Here is a 22,184-nt window from a genome sequence, read left to right as displayed (position 1 = left end):
TTAACGTTAATTATTTAAATAAACAATATTAAACAGGGCTGCACGGTGGCGCAGTTGGTAGCACTGTTGCCTTGCAGCAAGAAGGTCCTGGGTTAGATTCCCAGCCAGGGGTCTTTCTGCATGGAGTTTGCATGTTCTCCCCGTGCATGCGTGGGTTCTCACCGGGTACTCTGGCTTCCTCCCACAGTCCAAAGACATGCCTGTTAGGTTAATTGGTCACTCTAAATTGCCCTTAGGTGTATGAATGAGTGTGTGTGTGGTTGTTTGTGTGTTGCCCTGCGATGGACTGGCAACTTGTCCAGGGTGTACCCCGCCTCTCGCCCATAGAGTGCTGGAGATAGGCACCAGCTCCCCCGCGACCCACTATGGAATGAGCGGTAGAAAATGACTGACTGACTGACAATATTAAACACTGAAAAGCATACAATTAATTTTTTATTGGAAATTTCCAAAAATTCACATAATTAATGTTTTTGTAAGACTTTATGATTTTTGTTATTTTTAATATGCATTGACAAAAAACATTAACAAAGTAAAGAATAAGTTAAATTGTGATATCATCTTTTGATTAGTAGGTTTGATTTCTCAACATATATGATATATACACAGTACATAGCTCATCAACATTTTTACAAACATTAAAATTTATATTTTATTTTGTCAGGTAGCTGTTATCAGGCAACTGGCTCATTGGGAAGAGTAGTTGTCTTGCAAGCTGAAAGTTGTGGGTTTGATTCCAGATTCCTCCTGCCACATGTTACTGTACCCCAGGGCAAGGCACTTAACCTCAAGTTGCCTACCAATCTGCGTATAGGTGTATGAATGTGAGTGAAAAAGCATTTTGACCTATTTTTGATAACTTATTTGTCTTGTTAAAGCTGTTTAGCTGGTTTAAATGGCTGACGTGGATTGGGCACCGTAAAAGATTCAAGGCAAAAATTCCAGATTTCAGACTCATCAGGGCGTGTTCTTTAGATTTAGCCAGGTCATTTGCTGAGCATAACGTGAAGGACCCAGTGTGTCTATTTATGCCCCAATTTGTTCTGCAGTTAATCTGGACCCCGTGGGGGGCCTTTGGTTTAAAGCCAAGCCGCCTCTGAAGCTGATTGAATTGCCTAACTGTGTGAGAAATTAAGAGGTGCGATGGGTTCTCAATCATGCTGTGTATTTTATTCCTTCAAATTGCCAAAACTATTCCAGCTGCATAAAGTGCACATTTTCACATTATATCTATGCAAATTTGACATAATGATTTTTATCCTTTGATCAGAATAGCATTAGTTTCATACCCACTTAATGTCGTCTTTATTCAGGGCATTTTTGGACTGTTTGTTTTTTTTTTTTAGCCAACATCTCCAAACTAAAACTGCCACTCCAACTTCACTTCCTGCCATGGCCCAGCACAGGCTCTCCCTCATTTGACCTTTCACACAGTAAACCTTATGAATGGACAATCATGTCCTTCACTAGGCCCCATGACCACAGCAATGCTTGCAGCTGGAGCACACAGCAAGGCTTCCATGGCCTGAGGGCACTCTTAACAGCTGAGAAAGATCACTGAACTGGCAAGGGGATTTTTTTTCTTTTGGGAAGTTCTCAAGGAATCACAGATATGAGGGACAAAATGTGGCCTTCACAAAATGTGTGAGGATCAAGAGTTGCAGCGTTTTGAAATGCAGACAGGAGGTGGCCCTTAACAGGTGCTCAGGGAATGAGGGCTGGATCTGCTGGACTTCAGGAGGATGAACTCCTGTTTAACCTGAGGCTATTTCTTATCTACTAAAGGAAGAAGAGGACTGAGACAATTATAAACCTACTGGCTTTCTTGCTGGATGTTAAAACTATAACAGAGGTGTGAGCTTTTGTATGACAGAGCGGAAAATATAACTGACTGAAAACATGAATATTTGCAGTTTCTTATATAAATTAGCAAAAGGGCAACTTTTGAAACTAAAGAATAACAAAGCATATAGCTTGTGTAATTTGTTCAGAACCAAACCTTCACCAAATTGCTTGCCGGATGTTTTGCTCTTTACAGACCAAGAAAGGTTGATTTCCTTTGTCGTTTTTAACAGAATTATAGAGTACTCTTAGGGAAAACACTGCTTAATTATCCATTGACTCAAGTGCAAAAGTGATTAATATTTTCTAAGAAGAAAATTTGTTTGTCAACTCTTCAGTTTTATCAGCTAGCAACACCCAATCTAAAAAGTCCGCTACGCATTTGTGTTTTATTTACACCTTATATTATATATATGTGTAATAATATAATTATATATATATATATTATATATATTGTGCAACTGCAAGCCTACAAAGACATGGTCATCCACCTACACTGATAGGCCAGGCAAGACTAAGATTAATCAGAGAAGTAGCCAACAGGCTCATGGTAACTCTGGAGTAACTGCAGAAATTCAAAGCTCAGGTGGGAGAATCTGTCAACAGAACATGTCTTTGTCGTGTCTTCCATGTAAGTGACCCAGTAAACATGTACAAGAATGTTCTCTGGTCATCTGGTGATAGCAGCATAATGCTGTGGAGATGCTTTTAGTCAGCAGTAACAGGAAAGCTGCTTAGAGTTGATGGGTTGTTAAGTCATGCTAAATACAGGACCATCCACCAAGAAAACCTCTTAGAGGCTGTAAAAGAATCCCATTTGGGGCAGAGGTTCACCTACACACAAAACATACAGCCAGAACTACAAAGAAGTAGTGGCCCAGTCACAGCACAGACTTATAACAAATTGAGAATGTCTTGCAAAGCCTAAGAAATTATGTGTACACACACTTTCTGACTGAGTTTAAGTAAATTTGGAAAGAGGAATGGGCAAAAATGTCCGTCTCCAGATGTCCAAAGTAAGTAGAGACATACCCTAAAAGACCTCCAGCTGTAATTGCAGTGTTCTTCAAAATATTAAATCAGTCAGGCTAAATTTTTGTTAAAACATTTAGAAAACCATTTTTCTACCTCACAATTACTTGCTCAATGAAAAACATTGAAGTTTGTGGTTTTAATGTGAGACAACATAAAAAAGTTTATGGAGTATTAATAATTTACAAGACACTGTGGCATCATTTTTTGATGAATAAAAAGTATTTGTGGTGCTTTTTATAATATCTTCTTATTACTAAAACTGCATATAAAGTGACTTAAAACATCATAATCGTTATCACACTGTCTCATGTGTCTCTTCGTAGATGTAGACAATATCCTTCACATTTCCCAACAATGAATAAAAATATTTCCCTTACCTTCTGCATGTTTTCTGTAACTTGTTTCTCCTTGTGGTTTATGTTTATGAGATGCTTTAGTGCTCTATACACCTTATCTATAAGATAAAATTACAAATTTACTTAATTACTTAAACTAAATCTGCCAGGAAATGTATAATTTTAAGCTTAACTGTATCAAGAGTAGACATTGTTTAACCTAATGACTTCATAATGATTTATAGTAAAGGGAAGCAGAATTTGGTTGCAGGTCTCCTCTATGACAGTTCTGCTTTTGTGTCAACTATACAATGTATAGTTTCTAAATCACTGTAAAGAGACTCTTATTTATCTTATTTTCTATCACATTTATTTCCAATGATGTTTAGTAGCCTATATCCTCTGGTAGCTTGTGCTACTGTAATGCAAAAAAAAAAGTAGTGAATACAAGCGTCTTGTTTGCTTTGACAGAAACTCCTGACATCAATCGAGACGTGCAATCACCACAATCACTGTTTGGTGATTAGGAACTCGTTGTCCCCCCTAAAGGTTTCTAATTAGATGAAAAAATCAATTACTACTAAATTATGAGCAACATCTCTTATCTTCACTAGCCAGTGAGATATTTGGTTGTTTGTGCCATAGGGTAACTCAAAGCTAAAAATGTACATGCAAATGAGACGCAGGGGGATGGAAAACATCCCTGGTTAAATAAACCCATTAGAGTTGGAAAGAAACACTTGATTAAAATTCTGTCATGATCCACATCATCATTGTCTTCATTATCACAAGGTTTACTTTACTTCTAGTCCTGTAATGACATGCTGTCCAAGAAGCCATTTATTCCAGCCAGCCCAGCTGCACTGCAAAGTCGTCCAAATACTTGGCGGCGCCCCCTCTTTGCCTCTCCAAATGAGTTTTCATTAGCATAATGGTGTGTGCTGCTGCTTGGTGATTTATTTTAATCAACCCCAGAGTCAGTGGTAATTAGTAACAGACGACTAATGGAAACTCTTGGCTTCTTTTGACTTATTGTCGACTCACTTGATGCTAAAAAGAATATCAGTGGCAGCTGAGAATAAGAAATAAATTAACATCAAGGGATTGCAGGTTGGTTAAAATATAAAGATATCTGTGCATTTTTATAGTTATGCCTCAACAACTGTCTTCTGCACATTTTTAGCTCGTTGGTTCTTAAATTAGACATCATCTTAAAAAAACACTGTCCTCTGAGCCAGTTGGAGGAAATTGACATCCTTTATACTGCTTCCATTTTTGACAGCGTCTCGTAGCTTTGTATTTCTACAAGATGTGTTATGATTAGGGTTTTGAAAGGTAATAAGAAGAATAATACCTAGCAGTACAGGGACGTGGAGTGAAAGACCCAGTGATCTGCAGAGAGCAAGAAAAAGCTGTTAACATTCATAGACCAAAAAAACAAAAAAATGGAATCAACTTCAGAATACATTACAAAGCATCAGCGTTTGCAAGGACAGGAAAGGTTATGCAGCTCATCTGTGCATGCTGTACAAGAGAAGATAGGATTTATAGCTGCAGAATGTTAAACTGAATGTTTTAGTGAATGCCAGCAACTTTAAATTACATTAATATCCAAAATAATCATTATATTGGTTAGCAATATGTTTGATTTCCAATTGTGAAGAAGAAGGTAATTTTGATGGTTTCATTCTTTGTTTTATGACCTGTTTTATTCCAAAAGGAGGGAAGAATTAAAAGAAACAAGCAAAGCCCAATGTTTCCATGCCAACAGGATAATCCGTCAGCTGGTCCATCTGATTGCTAGCACAAGTATACTAAAGAATGCCTTGCTTTTGTTCTGAGCTGTGCTTTTGTTCACTTCCCTTGTTGGAACATGGAATGTTTCTCCACACCTAACAATAACGGTCGAATCTCTTGCAACAAACAAGCTTCTTGGAGAGCTTTAGGATGAACAAGAGTTACGGATTTCTCTTCAGATGTAAAGGTTTACTAGAAACACCTCAGAGATGTGTATAACATGCAAGAATGGATTCTCCCAAGTCATAAGCCATAATGCAAAACAAAACTTTATTACACATTTGTGGTCCAGCTTCTTTTATGGACAAATGCTTTCTTGATTGTTATGTTCTGTCTGTGTCTTTCAACACAGCACAGTGTTTCTGCACCAGAGTTGTCACTAGGTGCAATGGGTTGCTTTAGGAGAAAGTATTGCGTTACTGAAATTCAACTTCCCTTACGGCAACTGAGAGATAGAATTTGTGCACAGCAGAAGGTCAGCAATGATATTTGTCACAATAATATGATGAAACAATACAACAGTTTCAAAGTCCACAAACACATTGTCTTTCAAAAAGCCGCTCTTAACCGCAGCAGGAAACGTTGTTTTGTCTTAATCATAAAATCCAACATGATGGCAGAGGTGGACAGAGGAGCAAAGAGTCTCTGAAGATGAAACATAAGAAACCAAAGACTGGTTTGGAGGCTACATAGTAATTTATTATTTTTGTTGTTGTTTGCTTGTTTGTTTTGGGGGGCATTGATCAAACACACACACACAGACACATTCAATTCAATTCAATTCAAAGATACTTTATTGATCCCCGAGGGGAAATTAGAATAGCTGTACAACATAGCTGTACAACTAGACCGACAGACTGTGGATAAGTGTATGAACCCATCCACTGCAGCGACTGACCTGCTTTCCCTTTGAAAACTGTAAGCCTTACACTACCCATATTCTCCTCAACACTTTGCTGCTCTGGCCTGTGGAGAGAGAGAGATAATATGTCCTGAGGTTGAGGCCAATGTTCTGGACTTAGAGGAGCTTGATTCAGACTTGTCCTGTCGACAGACGCTCCACCAGGATGTGTTATAGCAAGACTGCAAATTAACAAAGCTGTTTAATCATGGATTGATAAGAACAATAGTTGCTTGGGAAACCAGACTAACACACATTTACCTTCCAGACAAGCAACCCCCTCTTTGTCATACTGTTTGCTCTTGGCCCAACTGTTTCTTAAGCATACACACATCACTCACCCTTAGACATAGAAACCTATGAAGAGAGCCCACACTTGACTAAGAAGAATAAAAAACTTTAATTTCTCTTCTATTGACTTCTGACCCTCATCTTCAAACAGACCCTCTTTTTTCTCAGACCTCCTGTTTAAAGTTACAGCGATTCAGGATTGAGTTTGCACAGAAACCCCACCCAGCTTGCTTCTCCTTCCTTTCCAGGGACTCAGTGTTTCAACACAACCCGGGAGGCTGGGTGTATGAACATATATGAGAGAGAGCCACACCCTGCAGCTGTGCACCTGGAACTGCTCCCATTCCAGCATGGCAATGAACCCACACACCTGTTCACACCTGAGGCCTGCGTCTCTGGTCTTCCACCACCCTGCCTCCTTTTGTTACATCCATCAACTCCTGAGACTGACAGGAACTGAAAAGGCAGGGGATTGAAAAAAAGAAAGGTGTCAGGACTCTTCATGCCTCATCAGAGTAATGTCAGGCATGCTGCAGTCAGAGCAATGTTAAACAAACAATATCTAAAGGTTTCCCTTTGTGGTTTGATTGGATATTTGCTGTATTTTTCACTTCACTGTGCAACCTCACTCATCCAGTTTAACAAGCACCAAACGCTACATGGGACCACGCTACAGAGAAACTATTTTCTGGCTTCAAGACTAGCAAAAAATGAATAATCTAGACAAAACTAAACTACAGCAAACGTGTACTTTTTGCAGCATATATCTTCTGCATTTAGATATGTAAGTCTCTGAGGGAGTAGTGTCCAAATTGCTGCCAATTCAAGAAATAATTGATTTTCCTAAACAGAAAATGGCAGGCACAACACAAAATATTTGTCTTTTATTCATGTTTTATTTAGTTTTGTATTTTTATTTCATAGTGAAGAACATCCAGCGACTTAAACTCAAAAGCAGATTTGAATTAATTCATTCAATAAATTTGGCAAAATGCAGCAAGAGTTTTCAAAGAGAGTGACCCATTTGTTGTTTAGAATGGACTAAACAGAATTTGTCCATTCCAAATATAAACAATTGACCCAAAAATTAGGAATCTGTATGCCTTTCTTTTAATGAGGCAACATGTAACACCTATTTTTATGTTATGGATGTACAATGTTTAGGATTCTCTTTCTACAAAAATAGGACTATACTATGTTTGCTTCATTAAAATATGTATATTTGTTTGAGCAGGTAAGATTAAAACATTGGTTAAAATTTGGTGGCATGATATGGGCCATTGTCTATTTGAAAGGCCCAACATCCTGTCTTGAGATATGGCTTTAATATTTTTCCACACAAGGTTTTTTCTTATGATGACATTTGTTTTGTGAAGTGCACCAGTCCCTCCTGTATCCACATCCACACACCACACATGATGCTGGTCACCATATACACAGTTGTGAATATGTTCTCCAGTTTGCAAGCTGCAAAAATGTCAAAAAACAAAGTAGAATTAAATAAAAGGAGGGCGTTAAAGTCGTCCAGCCTGGAGCGGACGAAGGCAGCTGGCCAGAATGAAAATATGAACATGAAAGGTTAATTCTGACACTGAAAACACATAACTGGAGTATCTGTGGAAATGATTACCACAAATAATTTTCACTAACATTTCTTTAAAATGGAAAGCAGAAATCTCAAAATCTAAAAAACAACAAAGAAAATAATAATTAAAAACTAAATAACAGGTCACTTTAGTGCAGGGCTGTTTTAATAAGCTTAAATCAAGTTCTTAAACAGTTGATACCCCAAATTGTCCCCATACAACATTTTCAGCAACAAATAAACAACAAACAGAGACAAATAGTAATGATCATGAAAGTATTAAAACATTTGAAAAGATTTGAAACATGTATCTGTAAAACGTGAACAGTTTTATGGCTGCATGCTGTGAAATCAATCTGAGCACCTGTTGGTAACACATGTGTGTCACTTTGCTAAAATGGAACCAGCATTCTTTGGTAATGACTTTCCCAGCCCAAACATATGAAGGTCAAGCTTCTGTGCAGGGCTCTCATGTCTGCTGACAGGTTTTCTCTGAAACCATCTGTTTTCTTCCTCCTTACCTGCGCAGACTGGATGGATTCCACCGGGAGATCATAAGGACATATAATCAAAAAAAGAAAAACAAGAGATAAATCTAAAACAACTTGACAGTCACCATTTCTTTCCTGCACTCGCTTGAATTAACTCCAACAATTTGTTGTATGTGAACCACGTCAGCTCATGGTTGAAATCTTTAAGCACACATTTGTTCCCTTCTACCTTAATATTGATCTAAAGGTTTCCATCTTCATCTCGTCACATAAGCTGTTAAAAATGACACAGCATGTATAATCTTTGACTTGTAGCCTAACAACAGTGAAATTCCAAAAAATATGGAAAACTTCCTGCCTTGGTTCATCACTCTTTACAGGGCACGTTTATAATCATTACTGAGGTCAAAGTTTTCAGAAGGCAAAAAATGAATAAAGTATAAAATAAACTCTCTTGTAGCTCTTTGAGAAAATCCATTTGACTTAAGTCAAAGTCTGGACTTAAATCCAAGTGAGATGTTGTGGTGTAACCTTAAACAGGCCTTTTATGCTTTTGGAACTTTGCTTTTTATGTAAAGAAAAAAAAGAATCACAGTATTAATATTTCAAACTTAAATGTACTTCAAAGATTTCTTTTTAGTGTTTTTCTAACTAGTACAGTATAACAGTTTCTTTTTTTTAACAAAATAACATCAATTTAACAGAGGAAACAGGCAACAGGACAAGATCACCTATAAATATCTGCTATAAATAATTCCTGGAACAATGTGCAAATTTCTAGATTAGCAAATATTTATTTACTGTTGTGAGTATGATTCTAACATATGTTATCCTTGCTTGATTCATCTCCAATACTGCTGGGTCATTTTTTACATATACTGACACAGAAAAAGAAATTAAAGTTCAACTAGAAAAACACAGAAAATCAGGGAGGTAAACTTATAAAAAAGGAACCCTCTACCACTGATAAAATCAGTTTCAGTAACACAAGACAGCTCAAGTGCTCTTTCTACTGGTTCTCATCCAGTTAGCATCTGTGATGCAAGACCACACAGACAGTTATTTTACTCTTGCAAAATCTGATGTTTTTTTACAAAACTTAGAACTGAAATGCATCATCGGGAGCAGCATCAGCTGCTTTCAAGATATTTGCACCACATCAACATAATATAAGAACAAAAAACTATCCATATGCCTTTTTAATAAAGCTTCTGTGCATCAATAATTGGAGTGTAATATGCTGGTGCAAATATATCACTGATCATATGTGTAGGTATTCAAATGTAATTTATGGCACAGCTGTGCACAATCCTGCAGAGCATATCGTTAAATGTGTATGTTTACTTATGCCGCATGCTGCAAGATCAAGTTCATCTCATCTTTTAAAATTTTTATTTCCATCCCAGTGTTATGTCTGAATGTTATGTCTGAAGTGTCTCTTTTGGAGGAGAGCTTGGATACCATTTATTACTGCCTTCAAATCTGAAGCAACAATGAGTTATTTCATTGTTGCTTAGAAACATGTTTAAAAACATGTTTCTAATTATGTCAGACTGGTCTAAGCCTGTAGGTGTAAAGTTTTGTTCCCAACCATTTTTCAGATGCTGAAATATTTTATTTAACACAGGACTTTAAAATGGTAAGGAAAACACCCAAGTTAAAAACAAAAAACTTCCTTATTTTTTTCTTTTTTCAACTACCTTTAAGGAAGCAACATGGCCAATTTATGCTGATATGAGCAAATAATTGCAACAAGTACTCACAGGTTTGTCATAGAAATGTGTAACAATTACAACACTTTAAAATTGGTATTAAAACTTTCTTGGCTTACATGTAAACATGTTTAAAACAATATAAAATTGTAGACAGGTTAATTATTGAGTAAATGTCTGTGTAACTTTACGAAGAGAAGGAAATTTTTCGAATCATTTTTCCCATGTTTGTTACGTTTAAGAAAAACCTGTAACTGTAACAAAGGCACTACAATTTTACAATAATAATTTGGTTGCTATATTGCTCTTACCTGATTTCTACATGTAGGCATTTTACATATAAGCCTGATCTGCTCTTTGATCTAAACTAGAGTCCTTTCATAATGTTGTTTTATGGAGGAAAGATGCTTCTTTCATTGCTTTTCCAAAGTATGCACATTATTTTATTTTGTTGCCCATTGAAGATTTGTTTGATTTTGGCAGAGATAAGAGTAAAATTTGATCACTAAAATCCAGTGAAATTTGCTTTTTACTAATTATGTCAGCGTATTATTTTTGTTAGATGTTAATATCTCTCTTTTCCAAAATGTTTCCTAATTTTTCCCAAAATGTTTCCCAAAATTTTACCCAAAAGTAATAATATGTGACCAAAAATGTACCTTATATTCTAACTTGAAATACGTCATACACTATTAGCAATGTTAACATTATTAGTGAACAGGCACCCCTCAAACATCTGATTGGATGATCAGCTCTGGCGATGACTCCTCCCCTGACCAGGTTGGAGCCAGGATTGATCACCCTGAATGTTATAAAATTCAAGCAGTCATAGGGCATTGAAATATAATTCTTAGCAGATCAGTTGGTCCTAATTATGAAAAGAATAAATAAAAGGAGATGGTGACATCACCGTCCCGTGATGCAGCAGAACACTGTTAATTTCACACCCTTAATAAATACACACTATTCAGAACAGTAGAGCATCACACATATTTCAAACAAGTGATAAAACGTGGTGTTCCACAAAACACCCTGCATTTCCTTACGTTCAGACCCATGTAATATTTCTTTCCCCAATACACCAGCATATGTGGCAAGATGGGAAAATATTGAACAAAAACTTGAGTCTCAAATCATACATCACCAGTCATAGAACACAGCTTGCTGTTGTTGTACTGTTGGCATTTTGGTCTACAATCTGTCTACAAAGTGTGCAGATCTAATCAGCGGAAGCAAAATGGTGTTGTGTTAAATCAGAAAACCATGACAGAGAGGATGATAACAATGCTTGATGCTCTGAATATAATAATAATGTATATATGGAGCTAAATACCCAAGCTGCCTATGGTGTTTCAGTCTAAATTGTTGTATAATACAGAAAATTACAGTATAATAGATATTGCAGCGACTTCAGGAGACAAACAAACCGCTCTTCATAGAAAAAAAAAAAGAATCCACTAAGGTCAAAAGTAAATGCCTTTTAATTACGGTATTAAGGATAAATGATCAACTTAGAATAACGTGCCCAAAAATATGACTGAACGAATACAAATCTCAAAGATCTCGATTGTTAGCGGTCAACAAAAAATACAGCGGCCCACACACACCTCTCCTCTCTCCTGACTCTCAGGCAGGTGGGTTAAAATGCCCAATCAACTGAACTCCCCCCATATCCAGTTGACCCACGCATTAACAAACAAACAGCAACAAAAAATATTAACAACAATTCCAAATCCAAACAATTAAACATCTTACAAAGCAGCCCAATTTCATTTATGGCTCCTACACACCAGCCCCTAATTATTAAGTTATCACATAATAATTAAACTCATAAAATCAGTAGAAGACATTTAGATTAAACCTGTTAAAACTTAAGTTCATACAAAGTCTTTGTTTCACATATCTTTCTTTTTTCCTTATTTTCTTTTTTTGTGTTTTTGTTTTCTTTTTTTTTTTTTATCAAAAGGTCTGATCAGGATCCAATAAAAGTCCATGTCGGTCCCAGTTAACAGTCACTCTTCCATACTCTTCACCTTGATCCATCCTCTGCTTCTTGAAGCAGGCAGAGTTTGGTTATTGGACGATCCAACACGCTGTTCTTTGTTTTGACACGCACCTGACGTACAAATCCTCTTCTATCTGGAAAAGTTTCCAGAACTCTTCCCATTAGCCAAGAATTGCGAGGTGCTGTCCCATCCATAATAAGCACAATGTCACCGGGGACAAGATTGCGCTTAGCTCCAAGCAATCTCTGACGTTCCTGTAGCTGAGGTAAGTATTCTTTAATCCACCTTTTCCAGAACAAGTCAGACCTATACTGAACTTGTCTCCATCATCTTCGTGTATACACATCTGCCTGCTGGAAATTTCCAGGTGGTAATGATGGTTGAGTCTTCAAGAGTAGCAGATGATTCGGTGTCAAGGCTTCAAGGTCGTTAGGATCTGTGGAGGCTTTAGTAATTGGACGGCTATTAAGTATAGCTTCCATTTCACAGAAAACCGTCCGAAGGCCTTCTTCATCTAGACGTTGCACATTTAAGGTGGAATTCAGGACCTTCCGTATTAACCTGATCAGCTGCTCCCAGGATCCTCCATGATGTGAACCAGCAGGAGGATTAAATGTCCATTTTATTCCCTTCTGCAGAAGGACACTGCTAATTTGTGACTGATTCCATTCTTGTATAGACGTTCTTAACTCACGCTCTGCTCCAATAAAGTTTGTCCCATTATCTGACCGAAACTCTTGGACTTGACCACCCCTTGCAATGAAACGTCTGAGAGCGTTAATGAAGGAGTTTATGTCCAGTGAAGCTGCAACTTCAATATGTATAGCTCTTATTGCCAGGCAGGTAAAAATAACACCATACCTCTTCACAATACTTCTTCTGCTTCTCACCTCAAAGGGTCCAAAATAATCTACCCCAACACAGGTAAAGGGTAGTTCATCCGGAGTTATTCAATCAGAAGGTAAGTCAGACATTTGCTGGAAAGTTGACTTAGCATTTATTCTTCGACAAATAATGCACTTTGACAAAATCCTTCTGATTGCTGAACTAGCTCTGGTAATCCAGTATTTCTCTCGCAACTTGGACAGCATGTGATTACGCCCACCATGTCCTATTTGTTGGTGGATGTCACTTAAAAGAAGATCTGAAATGTGGAGATCTGGGGCTAATATTATGGGATGTTTAGATTCCACAGGCATAGATGATTTCCTCAGCCGACCACCAACTCTCAGAATACCATTCTCCACCACTGGACAGAGTTTACGAATGTGACTAGAAGCTTTTACATCTTTGCCTTCCTTAAGCCTCAAGATCTCCTCATCAAATGTCATTTGTTGGCAGAACTTTATTATTTCTAGCTCAGCTTTCTCCATTTCCTTCACTGAAAGAAACCCATGATCCATTTTCTTTTTGACCATGTCCATTTTATCCTTCAGCAACTACCTTTGTTGCTCAATGTTCAAATTCATCTTGACAATATCCATAGTTATTTGTTTTCTGTTCTGACAACAGGATTGAAGCCAGTTCCTGAATCTCAAGAACCAAGCAACAGACCTTTTCAGACGAATCCAAGAGGAAAAATAATGAAACATCTGAGTCACTGTGTTATAATCTTCCCTCATCTGTAACAGATTGACTCCCACAACTTTCTTGATCTCAGGATCCTCAATAGAAACTTCATGTACCTCATGTGAGGTAACAGGCCACTTATTTTCAGATTCAAGCAGAAAGGCAGGCCCCAACACCCACAATGTGTTTGTGAGGAACGCATCCACTTTTGAACCTCTGGAGGCCACATCAGCAGGATTGCTTGAACTTTTCACATATTTCCACTGAGAGGGATGGGAAGTTTTCAGAATCGCAGAAACTCTGTTCGCAACAAACACTTTAAATCTTGACGTCTCGTTTTTAATATATTTTAGCACAGATGAACTGTCTGTCCAAAACATAGAGTCGTTAAGATACATGCGCAGTTCTCTTTTCCATAATGCATCAATGCGACTTGCCATTGTGGCAGCAACGAGTTCCATGCGAGGAATTGTCACAGATTTCAAAGGAGCCACTCTCGCTTTACCTATGAGGAAAGCACAGTATACTTGAGAGTTTGAATTTTGTGATATTAAACAGGTTACAGTCCCATATCCATGCTCACTTGCGTCACGAAAATGATGCAACTGTGCACTGACCACTTCTCCAAAATCTGTCGGTTTCAAACACCTCATCAAGCCGAAATGTTCAAGAAACTGGAGTTCTTGCGGCCAGTTTATCAATTTTTTGGCAGCAGATTCAGGTATGATGTCATCCCATCCACATGCCTTCTTGCTGAGATCATTCAAAATTTTCTTGGCCACTAAAACAATAGGGCTCAATATTCCTAAAGGATCCTAGATGGAACTTACGATGGATAAAATACCTTTAGCACAAATAGAGACAAGTTCATGATAAATTGACACTGCTTGCTCTTCTGAGGCCACAGACACCAAGCAGTCATCCACGTAGAAAGAGTGGAGAAGTTATCCACAGCTTCTTCACTGAACCCATCCATATTGTCCTCTGCACATTTCCTTAAAGCAAAATTGGCACAACTTGGGGATGATGTTGCTCCAAAAAGGTGAACAGTCATTCTGAACTCTGCCAGACCTTCAGTTAGATCCCCTTCTGGCCACCATAGGAACCTTAATAAATCTGCATCTTCTGCTGGAACTTTGACTTGATGAAACATTGATCGCTGATTGATTCACCGCTGGTTCCTTTCTGAAACGAGTCACCACCCCAATCAATGAATTGGTCAAATCTGGGCCTTGTAGTAAATGTGCATTGAGTGATGTGCCTTGGAAACTGGCTCCACAATCAACGACAACTCTTATCTTGTGTTTCATGGGATGATAGATCCCATGATGTGGAATATACCAGACTCTTCCATTGCAGTTCATTGTTAGGTACCCTTTCAGCAAAGCCTTTGATAATAAGGTCATCCATGAAGGCAACGTATTCTGCGTAAAAGGATGAATCCTTTTGAAGTTTCTTCTTCAGCTGTAAAGCCCGCTGCTCCATAATCTTCTTGTTGTTTGGCATTATAAGATCCTTCTCTCTCAAAGGTAAGCTGATCTGATAATGACCATCGTGTCGCTTTACAGAGCTTGTAACTGATTCCATAAATTTAAGATCTTCTCTGGATAATCCTTTATGCTCCTCTGTGTTACATTCAGGAAAATCTGTCTTAAATTGTTGCTGCCAGAGCTCCTCCAAATTCACTAGTGACAGTCTGTTTACTGTTAACTCTGGCAGCTCCTCATACGCTGCGCATGCACTTTCTCCTGTAAATGGTCCATTAACAGTCCAACCAAGCAGTGTTCTGATTGCATAAGGACCGTCACCAACACTATGTATGACTTCTAAAGGTTCTAAAGCTTTAGGAACATTTATTCCGATCAACAACTCGATGTCAGCTTTTATCTCAGGAAGAGAAACATGTTTCAGGTGAGGCCAGCCTTTTATATCCTCTTGTGTAGGAATATTTCCTCTATGTACAGGCATGCACTCCTGGGTATATGTTTTAGGCAACTCACAAAAGTTCTCCTCTCTCAGCCCGGCCACTTCCAAACCCGTAACGAGATGGCTACTCACAATCTTTCTTATCCCATCGTCCTTAAAAGTATGTGAGTTTTTCTTCCAGTGAGTCCCAGCCTGTGCATCAACTTCTCTGTACAGAAGACTGCTGTACTACCCTGATCCAAAAATGCATAAGTTGAAACAATCCTGTTGCCTATTTTTGCTTTAACTTTCACTGGAACAATAGGAAGTTTGCAATCCTTGTGACCAGCCCCTGTTAAGCAACTTGAGACCAGTGTGCTGTCTACTACAACCTTCGGCTTCTCATTCATTAAATCAGAGGCGTTTTTGTTTTCTTTTGGCAGAATGTGTAATACAGTAGGATGTTTAAGCCCACATTTTTCACAGGTTATCAGTTTCCTGCAGTCTTTACTGATGTGTCCAATACACAAGCAGCCAAAACAGATGCCTTTCTTCATCAAGAAGCCAATCTTCTCTCTGTGGGTCTTTCGTTCCAATTGTGCACATGATGTCAGAGCATGTCCTCCACCACAACAAAAACACTTTCTCTGTGTTGTCAGAATATGTTCATTTACTTTGACATGTTCTTTTTCCAGTGGAGCAACATCTGTAGCAAAACTACTCCTTTTTATCTTAACACGAGGATGTGATCCTTGTTTGTTCACACATTTATTCATTGTTGATAATGGAGCATCACTAATGTTTCCAAATACAGGGTCACTTAAGATTTTCACTTGTCTCTCAATAAAGTTGACAATATCAGCAAAGTTAGCTCTCTGGTTGCATCTCTCCTGTAGTTCACAGGCTGTAGTCCTCCATTTATCCCGCAGTTTGTATGGCAACTTTTTTATGACCAATATCATATTGACTGATCCAACTCATCCAGGTACTGTACTTCCTCCATTGCATTAGAACATCCTCTAAGGAAACGACTGTATTCCTGAAGTAATGTTACATCATCAGTTTTTATTGGAGGCCATGAGAAAACCCGTTCCATATAAGCATGTGCAATTTTCTGCTCATTCCCAAATTGCTCTCTCAATAAAGATTTTGCTTTAATGTATCTCTTTCAGGATTAAGTTGCTGGCAACTTCGCACAAGCTCCTTTGGATGACCAGCAGTGTATTGTTCCAGAAAATATGGGCGATCACTGTAGCTCTCTGTGTTGCTTTCAACTCCATTCTCGAAAGCTTTCAGAAATGCATGATACTTCAGTGGATCTCCATTGAAAACTGGAATTTCTCTTTTTGGTAAAGATGAAAGGGATTGTTGTTGGATCAGTAATGTTATTTAATTTTGTTTCCTCATTATGTCCAGCATATTGTTATGATCGTCCTTCCCTGAGCAGTGATTCATATTTGGAATCCTCTGATGTTTGTGTTCTTTCTTGATCAATATACTGAGGTACGTGACTTTTATTAGTTACAGGCATGCTATGTAAATATTGTGATCCAGGAGGTTCCTTAGGCCTTACTGGATCGGAACATTTCTTTTCTGTAGTTTTCACTTTTATTTGTGGAACAAAGGATCTTGCGTCAGCTGATAGAGAACAGGCATTAGTTGTTCCCTTTTCCACATAAGAGTTCATTCCATCTGAAGTCTTCTTTGTTATGGACTCTTTTCCTCTTAATATGGAGCTTTGAGATTTTAATACACTCAGTTTGGCCACATGAGCAGCAATCTCCTCATCCAGTTTGAGTTGTTCCTTCCGTTTTCTTAATATTTGTTCTTCATCTTCTAATTGATGTCTTTCTTTTAACAGTTTTTGTCTCACCATTAAAGCTGCTAAATCGGCTTCAGCTTTGAGACGTACAGAAGTTGTTGAAGAAGCAGATGATTTTCCTCCTGAAGCTGATTTATATGATGCACTTGCTCTGCTTTCCACATTTGACACACTATCACTTGGGTGTATATTATTTTGCACATCTTCCATTTACTCTAAGGACACAGCTAACTGTGACACTTGAAATTCATCATTTATTTAATCAACAACAACAAAATTAGGTTCTTGAGGGTTTTCATTCTGAAGCAACTCATCAGGTTCATTCAGCCATTGTTTAACAGTGTCTTTAAATGTATTGCTGTATTCCATTATGCTGCTAAACCATTCACTTTGGTTGCTCTGCTCCTCCTCAGGGAGTAAAGGAAACAATGTGTTATGTGACAATGTCGCACTTTCACACAAATTGATCAAAGTCTTCAACTGAAGATGCACATGAGAAACATTTTCTTTTGTTTTCAAAAGCGATTTAATTTCAGGAATAAGATCTTTAATTTTGCTCACAGCAACTTTACCTTATTCCTGTAGCTTCTCAATTGTATTCGCCAAAGCCTTTGCAGTCAGTTTTATTTCTCTTTTACACCTTTCCATTGCATCCAAACTTGATCCTTACTCCTTTACAAACTTGAATATCAGCATTCATCACGCTTGTTGCATCATAACATCCACCGATCACGAGTCATCCAATAAAACTGATCACAGCAGCAGTTTCATATATAGCGCGGAAAATGTCACTTAAGATGGAAGGATTTTCATCACAGCAGGATCCTTGTAAGCTCATTTGCACATCAACTCTCAGCAGGTTATCAAACTTCGCAGACAAACAGTCAGCACTGCACAAGCCACATCCTTTGGCGTTCATAAACAGCTTTACTCATCCACAGGTGCGCTTACCTGGTTTCCAATAATGTTCGCAGTCTGCTGCTCCAAGAGTCTTATTATACCTCCGCATGATGTGTTGAAAGCCTGTTTACTTTGAGCCTCTTGTAATCTATCCTTTGCTTGTTGCTGATTCCTAATGCCGTTTTTTGTTGACAATATTGCAGCGACTTTAGGAGACAAACAAGCCGCTGAGAGGCTGAAGTTGGGCCGTTCCTTGTCGGCCGCTCTTCACAGAAAAAAAAAGAATCCACTAAGCTCGAAAGTAAATGCCTTTTAATTACGGTATTAAGGAAAAATGATCAACTTAGGATAACGTGTCCAAAAATATGACTTAACGAATACAAATCTCAAAGATCTTGATTGTTAGCGGTCAACAAAAAATACAGCGGCCCACAACCCCTCTCCTCTCTCCTGACTCTCAGGCAGGTGGGTTAAAATGCCCAATCACCTGAACTCCCCCCATCTCCAGTTGACCCGCGCATTAACAAACAAACAGCAACAAAAAATATTAACAACAATTTCAAATCCAAACAATTAAACACCTTACAAAGCAGCCCAATTTCATTTATGGCTCCTACAATAGATACCTACATTTACACAGAATTGAACATAAAGTATGTGTGTATGACACAAACAATATGAAAACCCTGAAGTTGTGAATGCAACATACTGCTTTAGCAAAATAAACCTCACAATCTGTGAGAAAAGGGGGGCATAGCTAAAGCCCTGACCTTTGGCTCTATACAAAGAAGTCCCCAGACTGTGGACCCAATGAACTGAGGCTCTTCAGAGATTTTATACAAAGAGCATTGCTAATGTGAGTGACATGCGCATCCCAACACAAATACCGATATCACCCAGGAAACTAATTCTCTGTGGAGCTGCCAATATGCTGTCATTACTCCTCAGCTGGTCTACACGGGGGAGTCCATAGCATTCACAGGCTCATTGTCGAGGAGCTTTGTTCTCATGTAAAACATGCACCCTGTTTTTCCTTACGCACACAGAGACTGAATGTCATATGCCCATCAGAACAGTGTGTAAATCCAGTTCTTGGATTCATACCACAGAGAATATCTTTCTTCTGTTTATTATCTGTTTAACAGCAGTTGTTGGCTGGATCAGGGAATAATCTCTATCTATTCCAAGTGTGGCACAAGTGTGGATTCAAATCTGGAACTGTAAGAAAATAGATGCAGAGCTCTTATTTATGTGATAACATTGTTCCAAATGAAATTTACAGCATCATATGCCTCCAGTAATCTAAAATATAAACAGATGAGTTCATTTTTAATATATATGTAGAAATGCTTTCTTTCCTCATGTTTACTTTTCTGAAGCTTACTTTTTCTGGATCTGCGGCCTCAGATGTTTTAGTAATGTTTGTGGAAAACCCTCAACACATTAAAAAAGGTTCATCTACTTATTGTGTTTGTTCAGCCAGTATACACAGCTTTGATATGGATGGTGTTTTTATGATGCTTATCAGGTGTGACAGCTCTTTGTTGTGACGGTCTTCATGCTTCACATTGTCCTGGAAATGATCTACTGCAAAGTTAAAAAAAACAGAAATCAAAAGTAAAATATCTTCAAAAATAAGCGGTAATGATATGTTATCCTCACCTTTCATGAATGGCTCGATTATGATCTCCCAACAATGCGTTTCCGCACTTTCAGCCCAGACTGATGTTGTTATTCCTTCGCTCCACTGGGAAGGCAGATGGGGGCTCGGTGTAAACACCTTGAGAAGCCTTTCTCTCTCTTTCACCGCAGGTGAGAAACGACAGTGGGCTCACTCTACAATGCACCTCTCCTCTCAGAGCGCCCGCCTTCCCACCTCCCCTAAACTGCCGCTATTTTTTCACCAGGTTCGGGGGTCACGCTTTTCCCACCATGGAAACTCTTTTTCAGCTCATATGCGTTGGATGGATTCTGGCCATTTCAATGAGAACTGTTGCTTTAAGCATGCATTCCTCTGAGTTTCTGTTCTTGCAGAGGAGCAGTGAATACAAAATCAGCATCTAAATAAAACTCTGCTTTTATTTAGCATGCACTTGCCCCCCTCTTTGGTCCTCTTGCTCAAAATACCCCAGGCTCCCCGCCCCCTGCTACCAGTCTGTGAACTTAGGAATCCATAGGAGGTTTATTTGAGATGTAAGCACAAGTGTGTGAACAGTGCACTGAGGGGTGGGGGGTTGAAAAAAAGTCCTTTTCTTACACATGAATGGAGGTATTTCAAAAACCAGACATTTTTCAGGAACTCTAAGGAATAGTCTTCATCCTCTGTTGGATGAACAAAACCCTGCAGGCTCTTAAAAGAAACCAAAATTCATTAGTAGGCAGTTTGACTAAACGTCACCGGGATAAAAAGATGGCCTCCTTTAAAGATTTCCTGCCTCCTGTTGTTTTTATCGTGACAAATCAGGAAATAACTGTATTAAGCACATCATGCAACGTTTAGAGGGCTCAGATCAGGTGTTTCATCCATCTATGTAATGGTGTTCAGAAGTTAAAACAGGAGTAAGTAACACGCTGATACCTAATTCAATGTACTCTAAATACTAATTTCACCATCAGAGGTGAATCCCAGAGAAATACAATAAAGAAATAAAACAAACAGAAACACACAGTTTCAATTATCTTTCAGTTTCGCAAAAATTTTGCTTTCACAAGGGGAGGTTAAATGAATCAAGACCAAACACTACTTTACATTCTTTGGGTTGTTGTTTTAATTGAGTCCTAAGTAGTAAAACTCGAAATTCAATCATTTGAAAATATTTTATAGCTCTTAGCTTTTGATCAACTGAAGGTGTGTCTTCATCACAGGAACCTTTTCAAGGAACAAAGAGAGTTGGTTTTTTTACCCTCGTCATTTCCACTAAAGGAACCAGGGCCAAATCAGGTCACCGTGGTAGAGATTTATCCCAGAAAACAGCCCTGGTAGGGTGTTAGCACTGTTTTGGATCAAACCCTGAACCTATACAAGCTGGACTTCAGATTGCCTTTACAACCAGACGAGGTTAGCGCAAAAGGGTAAACAGATATCGTTTGTTCATATCATTGATCCACCACTTTCTTACCAAAACAATGTTGCTGCTGATGGATCCTTCGGTTCTGGGAGTTGTTCTGTGCCTCTTTTTGAGACTACTGGTTCAAGGTCTTACTTACGCATGCACTAAACTGGACAATACATGCATTTCGCAAATAAATAAAAGCAATCCAAATCGCTCAACTTTCTTTCATAAACCACTTCATCATTTTCTTTGGTCATGTTCCTTTCTTAAAATGACACTTTGCCTCAGACGAAAGAAGAGCATTTCTACTGACATCCCAGTTGTGTTTTAACAAAGGATTTAGCACGACAAAACAATTCAATGGAGGACATTTGTACAGCTGTTGAAGAAACCTCATAATGAGATGAATCCAATAACACTATGGTGAAACCCCTCCATGAGGTGAATTAATGCACAGACAGGAACACATGTGGGTGGTTTGATTTAACTGCAAACTCTATTACTCTTTTACTTGCTGCTCATGACCTTTTCTTCTTTTTCCATCTAAACTCAACATTAACTACGTTCAGGCCTTTGGAGTGCGGGCAATGTTTCAGTAAGTCTGTTGTACAGTCTACCACAGACCATGCCTACAAATTTGCAGCTCTTAACTATAATTAAATTACACATTTTAATTCAGTGCCAATTTGTAAGTAGTTTCATTTAAAAATATATATACCGACAGCAGTGGTTAATTTACCGAGATTTTCAAAGGTGTACAAACTTCCATTAAAAAAAAACCTGTTTTAGTGATGCACAAAAAGACCCCATGATAAATATGTAGGGAGAAGAAGTGTGCACACCCTCAAAGTAATACATGGCTGAGAAAACATTTTATACAATTTCAGCATTAATTTTCATTGGGTAGATACCTAAAATCCATAATAGTGAATCTGATTAA

At 38.2% G+C, this 22,184-nt stretch overlaps 1 long non-coding RNA gene across 2 annotated transcripts; it reads right to left on the bottom strand.

The window, feature by feature from the left end:
• Positions 1–3,252: 3,252 nt before the first annotated feature.
• LOC124880395 lies at positions 3,253–20,188 on the bottom strand. 2 transcript variants are annotated; one of them, XR_007041324.1, is made up of 4 exons: positions 19,854–20,188; positions 6,572–6,657; positions 4,567–4,604; positions 3,253–3,331 (listed from the first exon to the last, which is right to left on the bottom strand). It is a non-coding gene; the product is annotated as an uncharacterized LOC124880395 (long non-coding RNA). The 2 variants fall into 2 exon arrangements; XR_007041323.1 differs by lacking the exon at positions 19,854–20,188 and adding an exon at positions 18,243–18,617.
• Between the last annotated feature and the right edge of the window lie 1,996 nt (positions 20,189–22,184).

Source organism: Girardinichthys multiradiatus, chromosome 2, assembly GCF_021462225.1.
Source record: "Girardinichthys multiradiatus isolate DD_20200921_A chromosome 2, DD_fGirMul_XY1, whole genome shotgun sequence".
Lineage (NCBI taxonomy): Eukaryota > Metazoa > Chordata > Actinopteri > Cyprinodontiformes > Goodeidae > Girardinichthys > Girardinichthys multiradiatus.
This window is presented reverse-complemented; position numbering and strand designations above follow the sequence as displayed.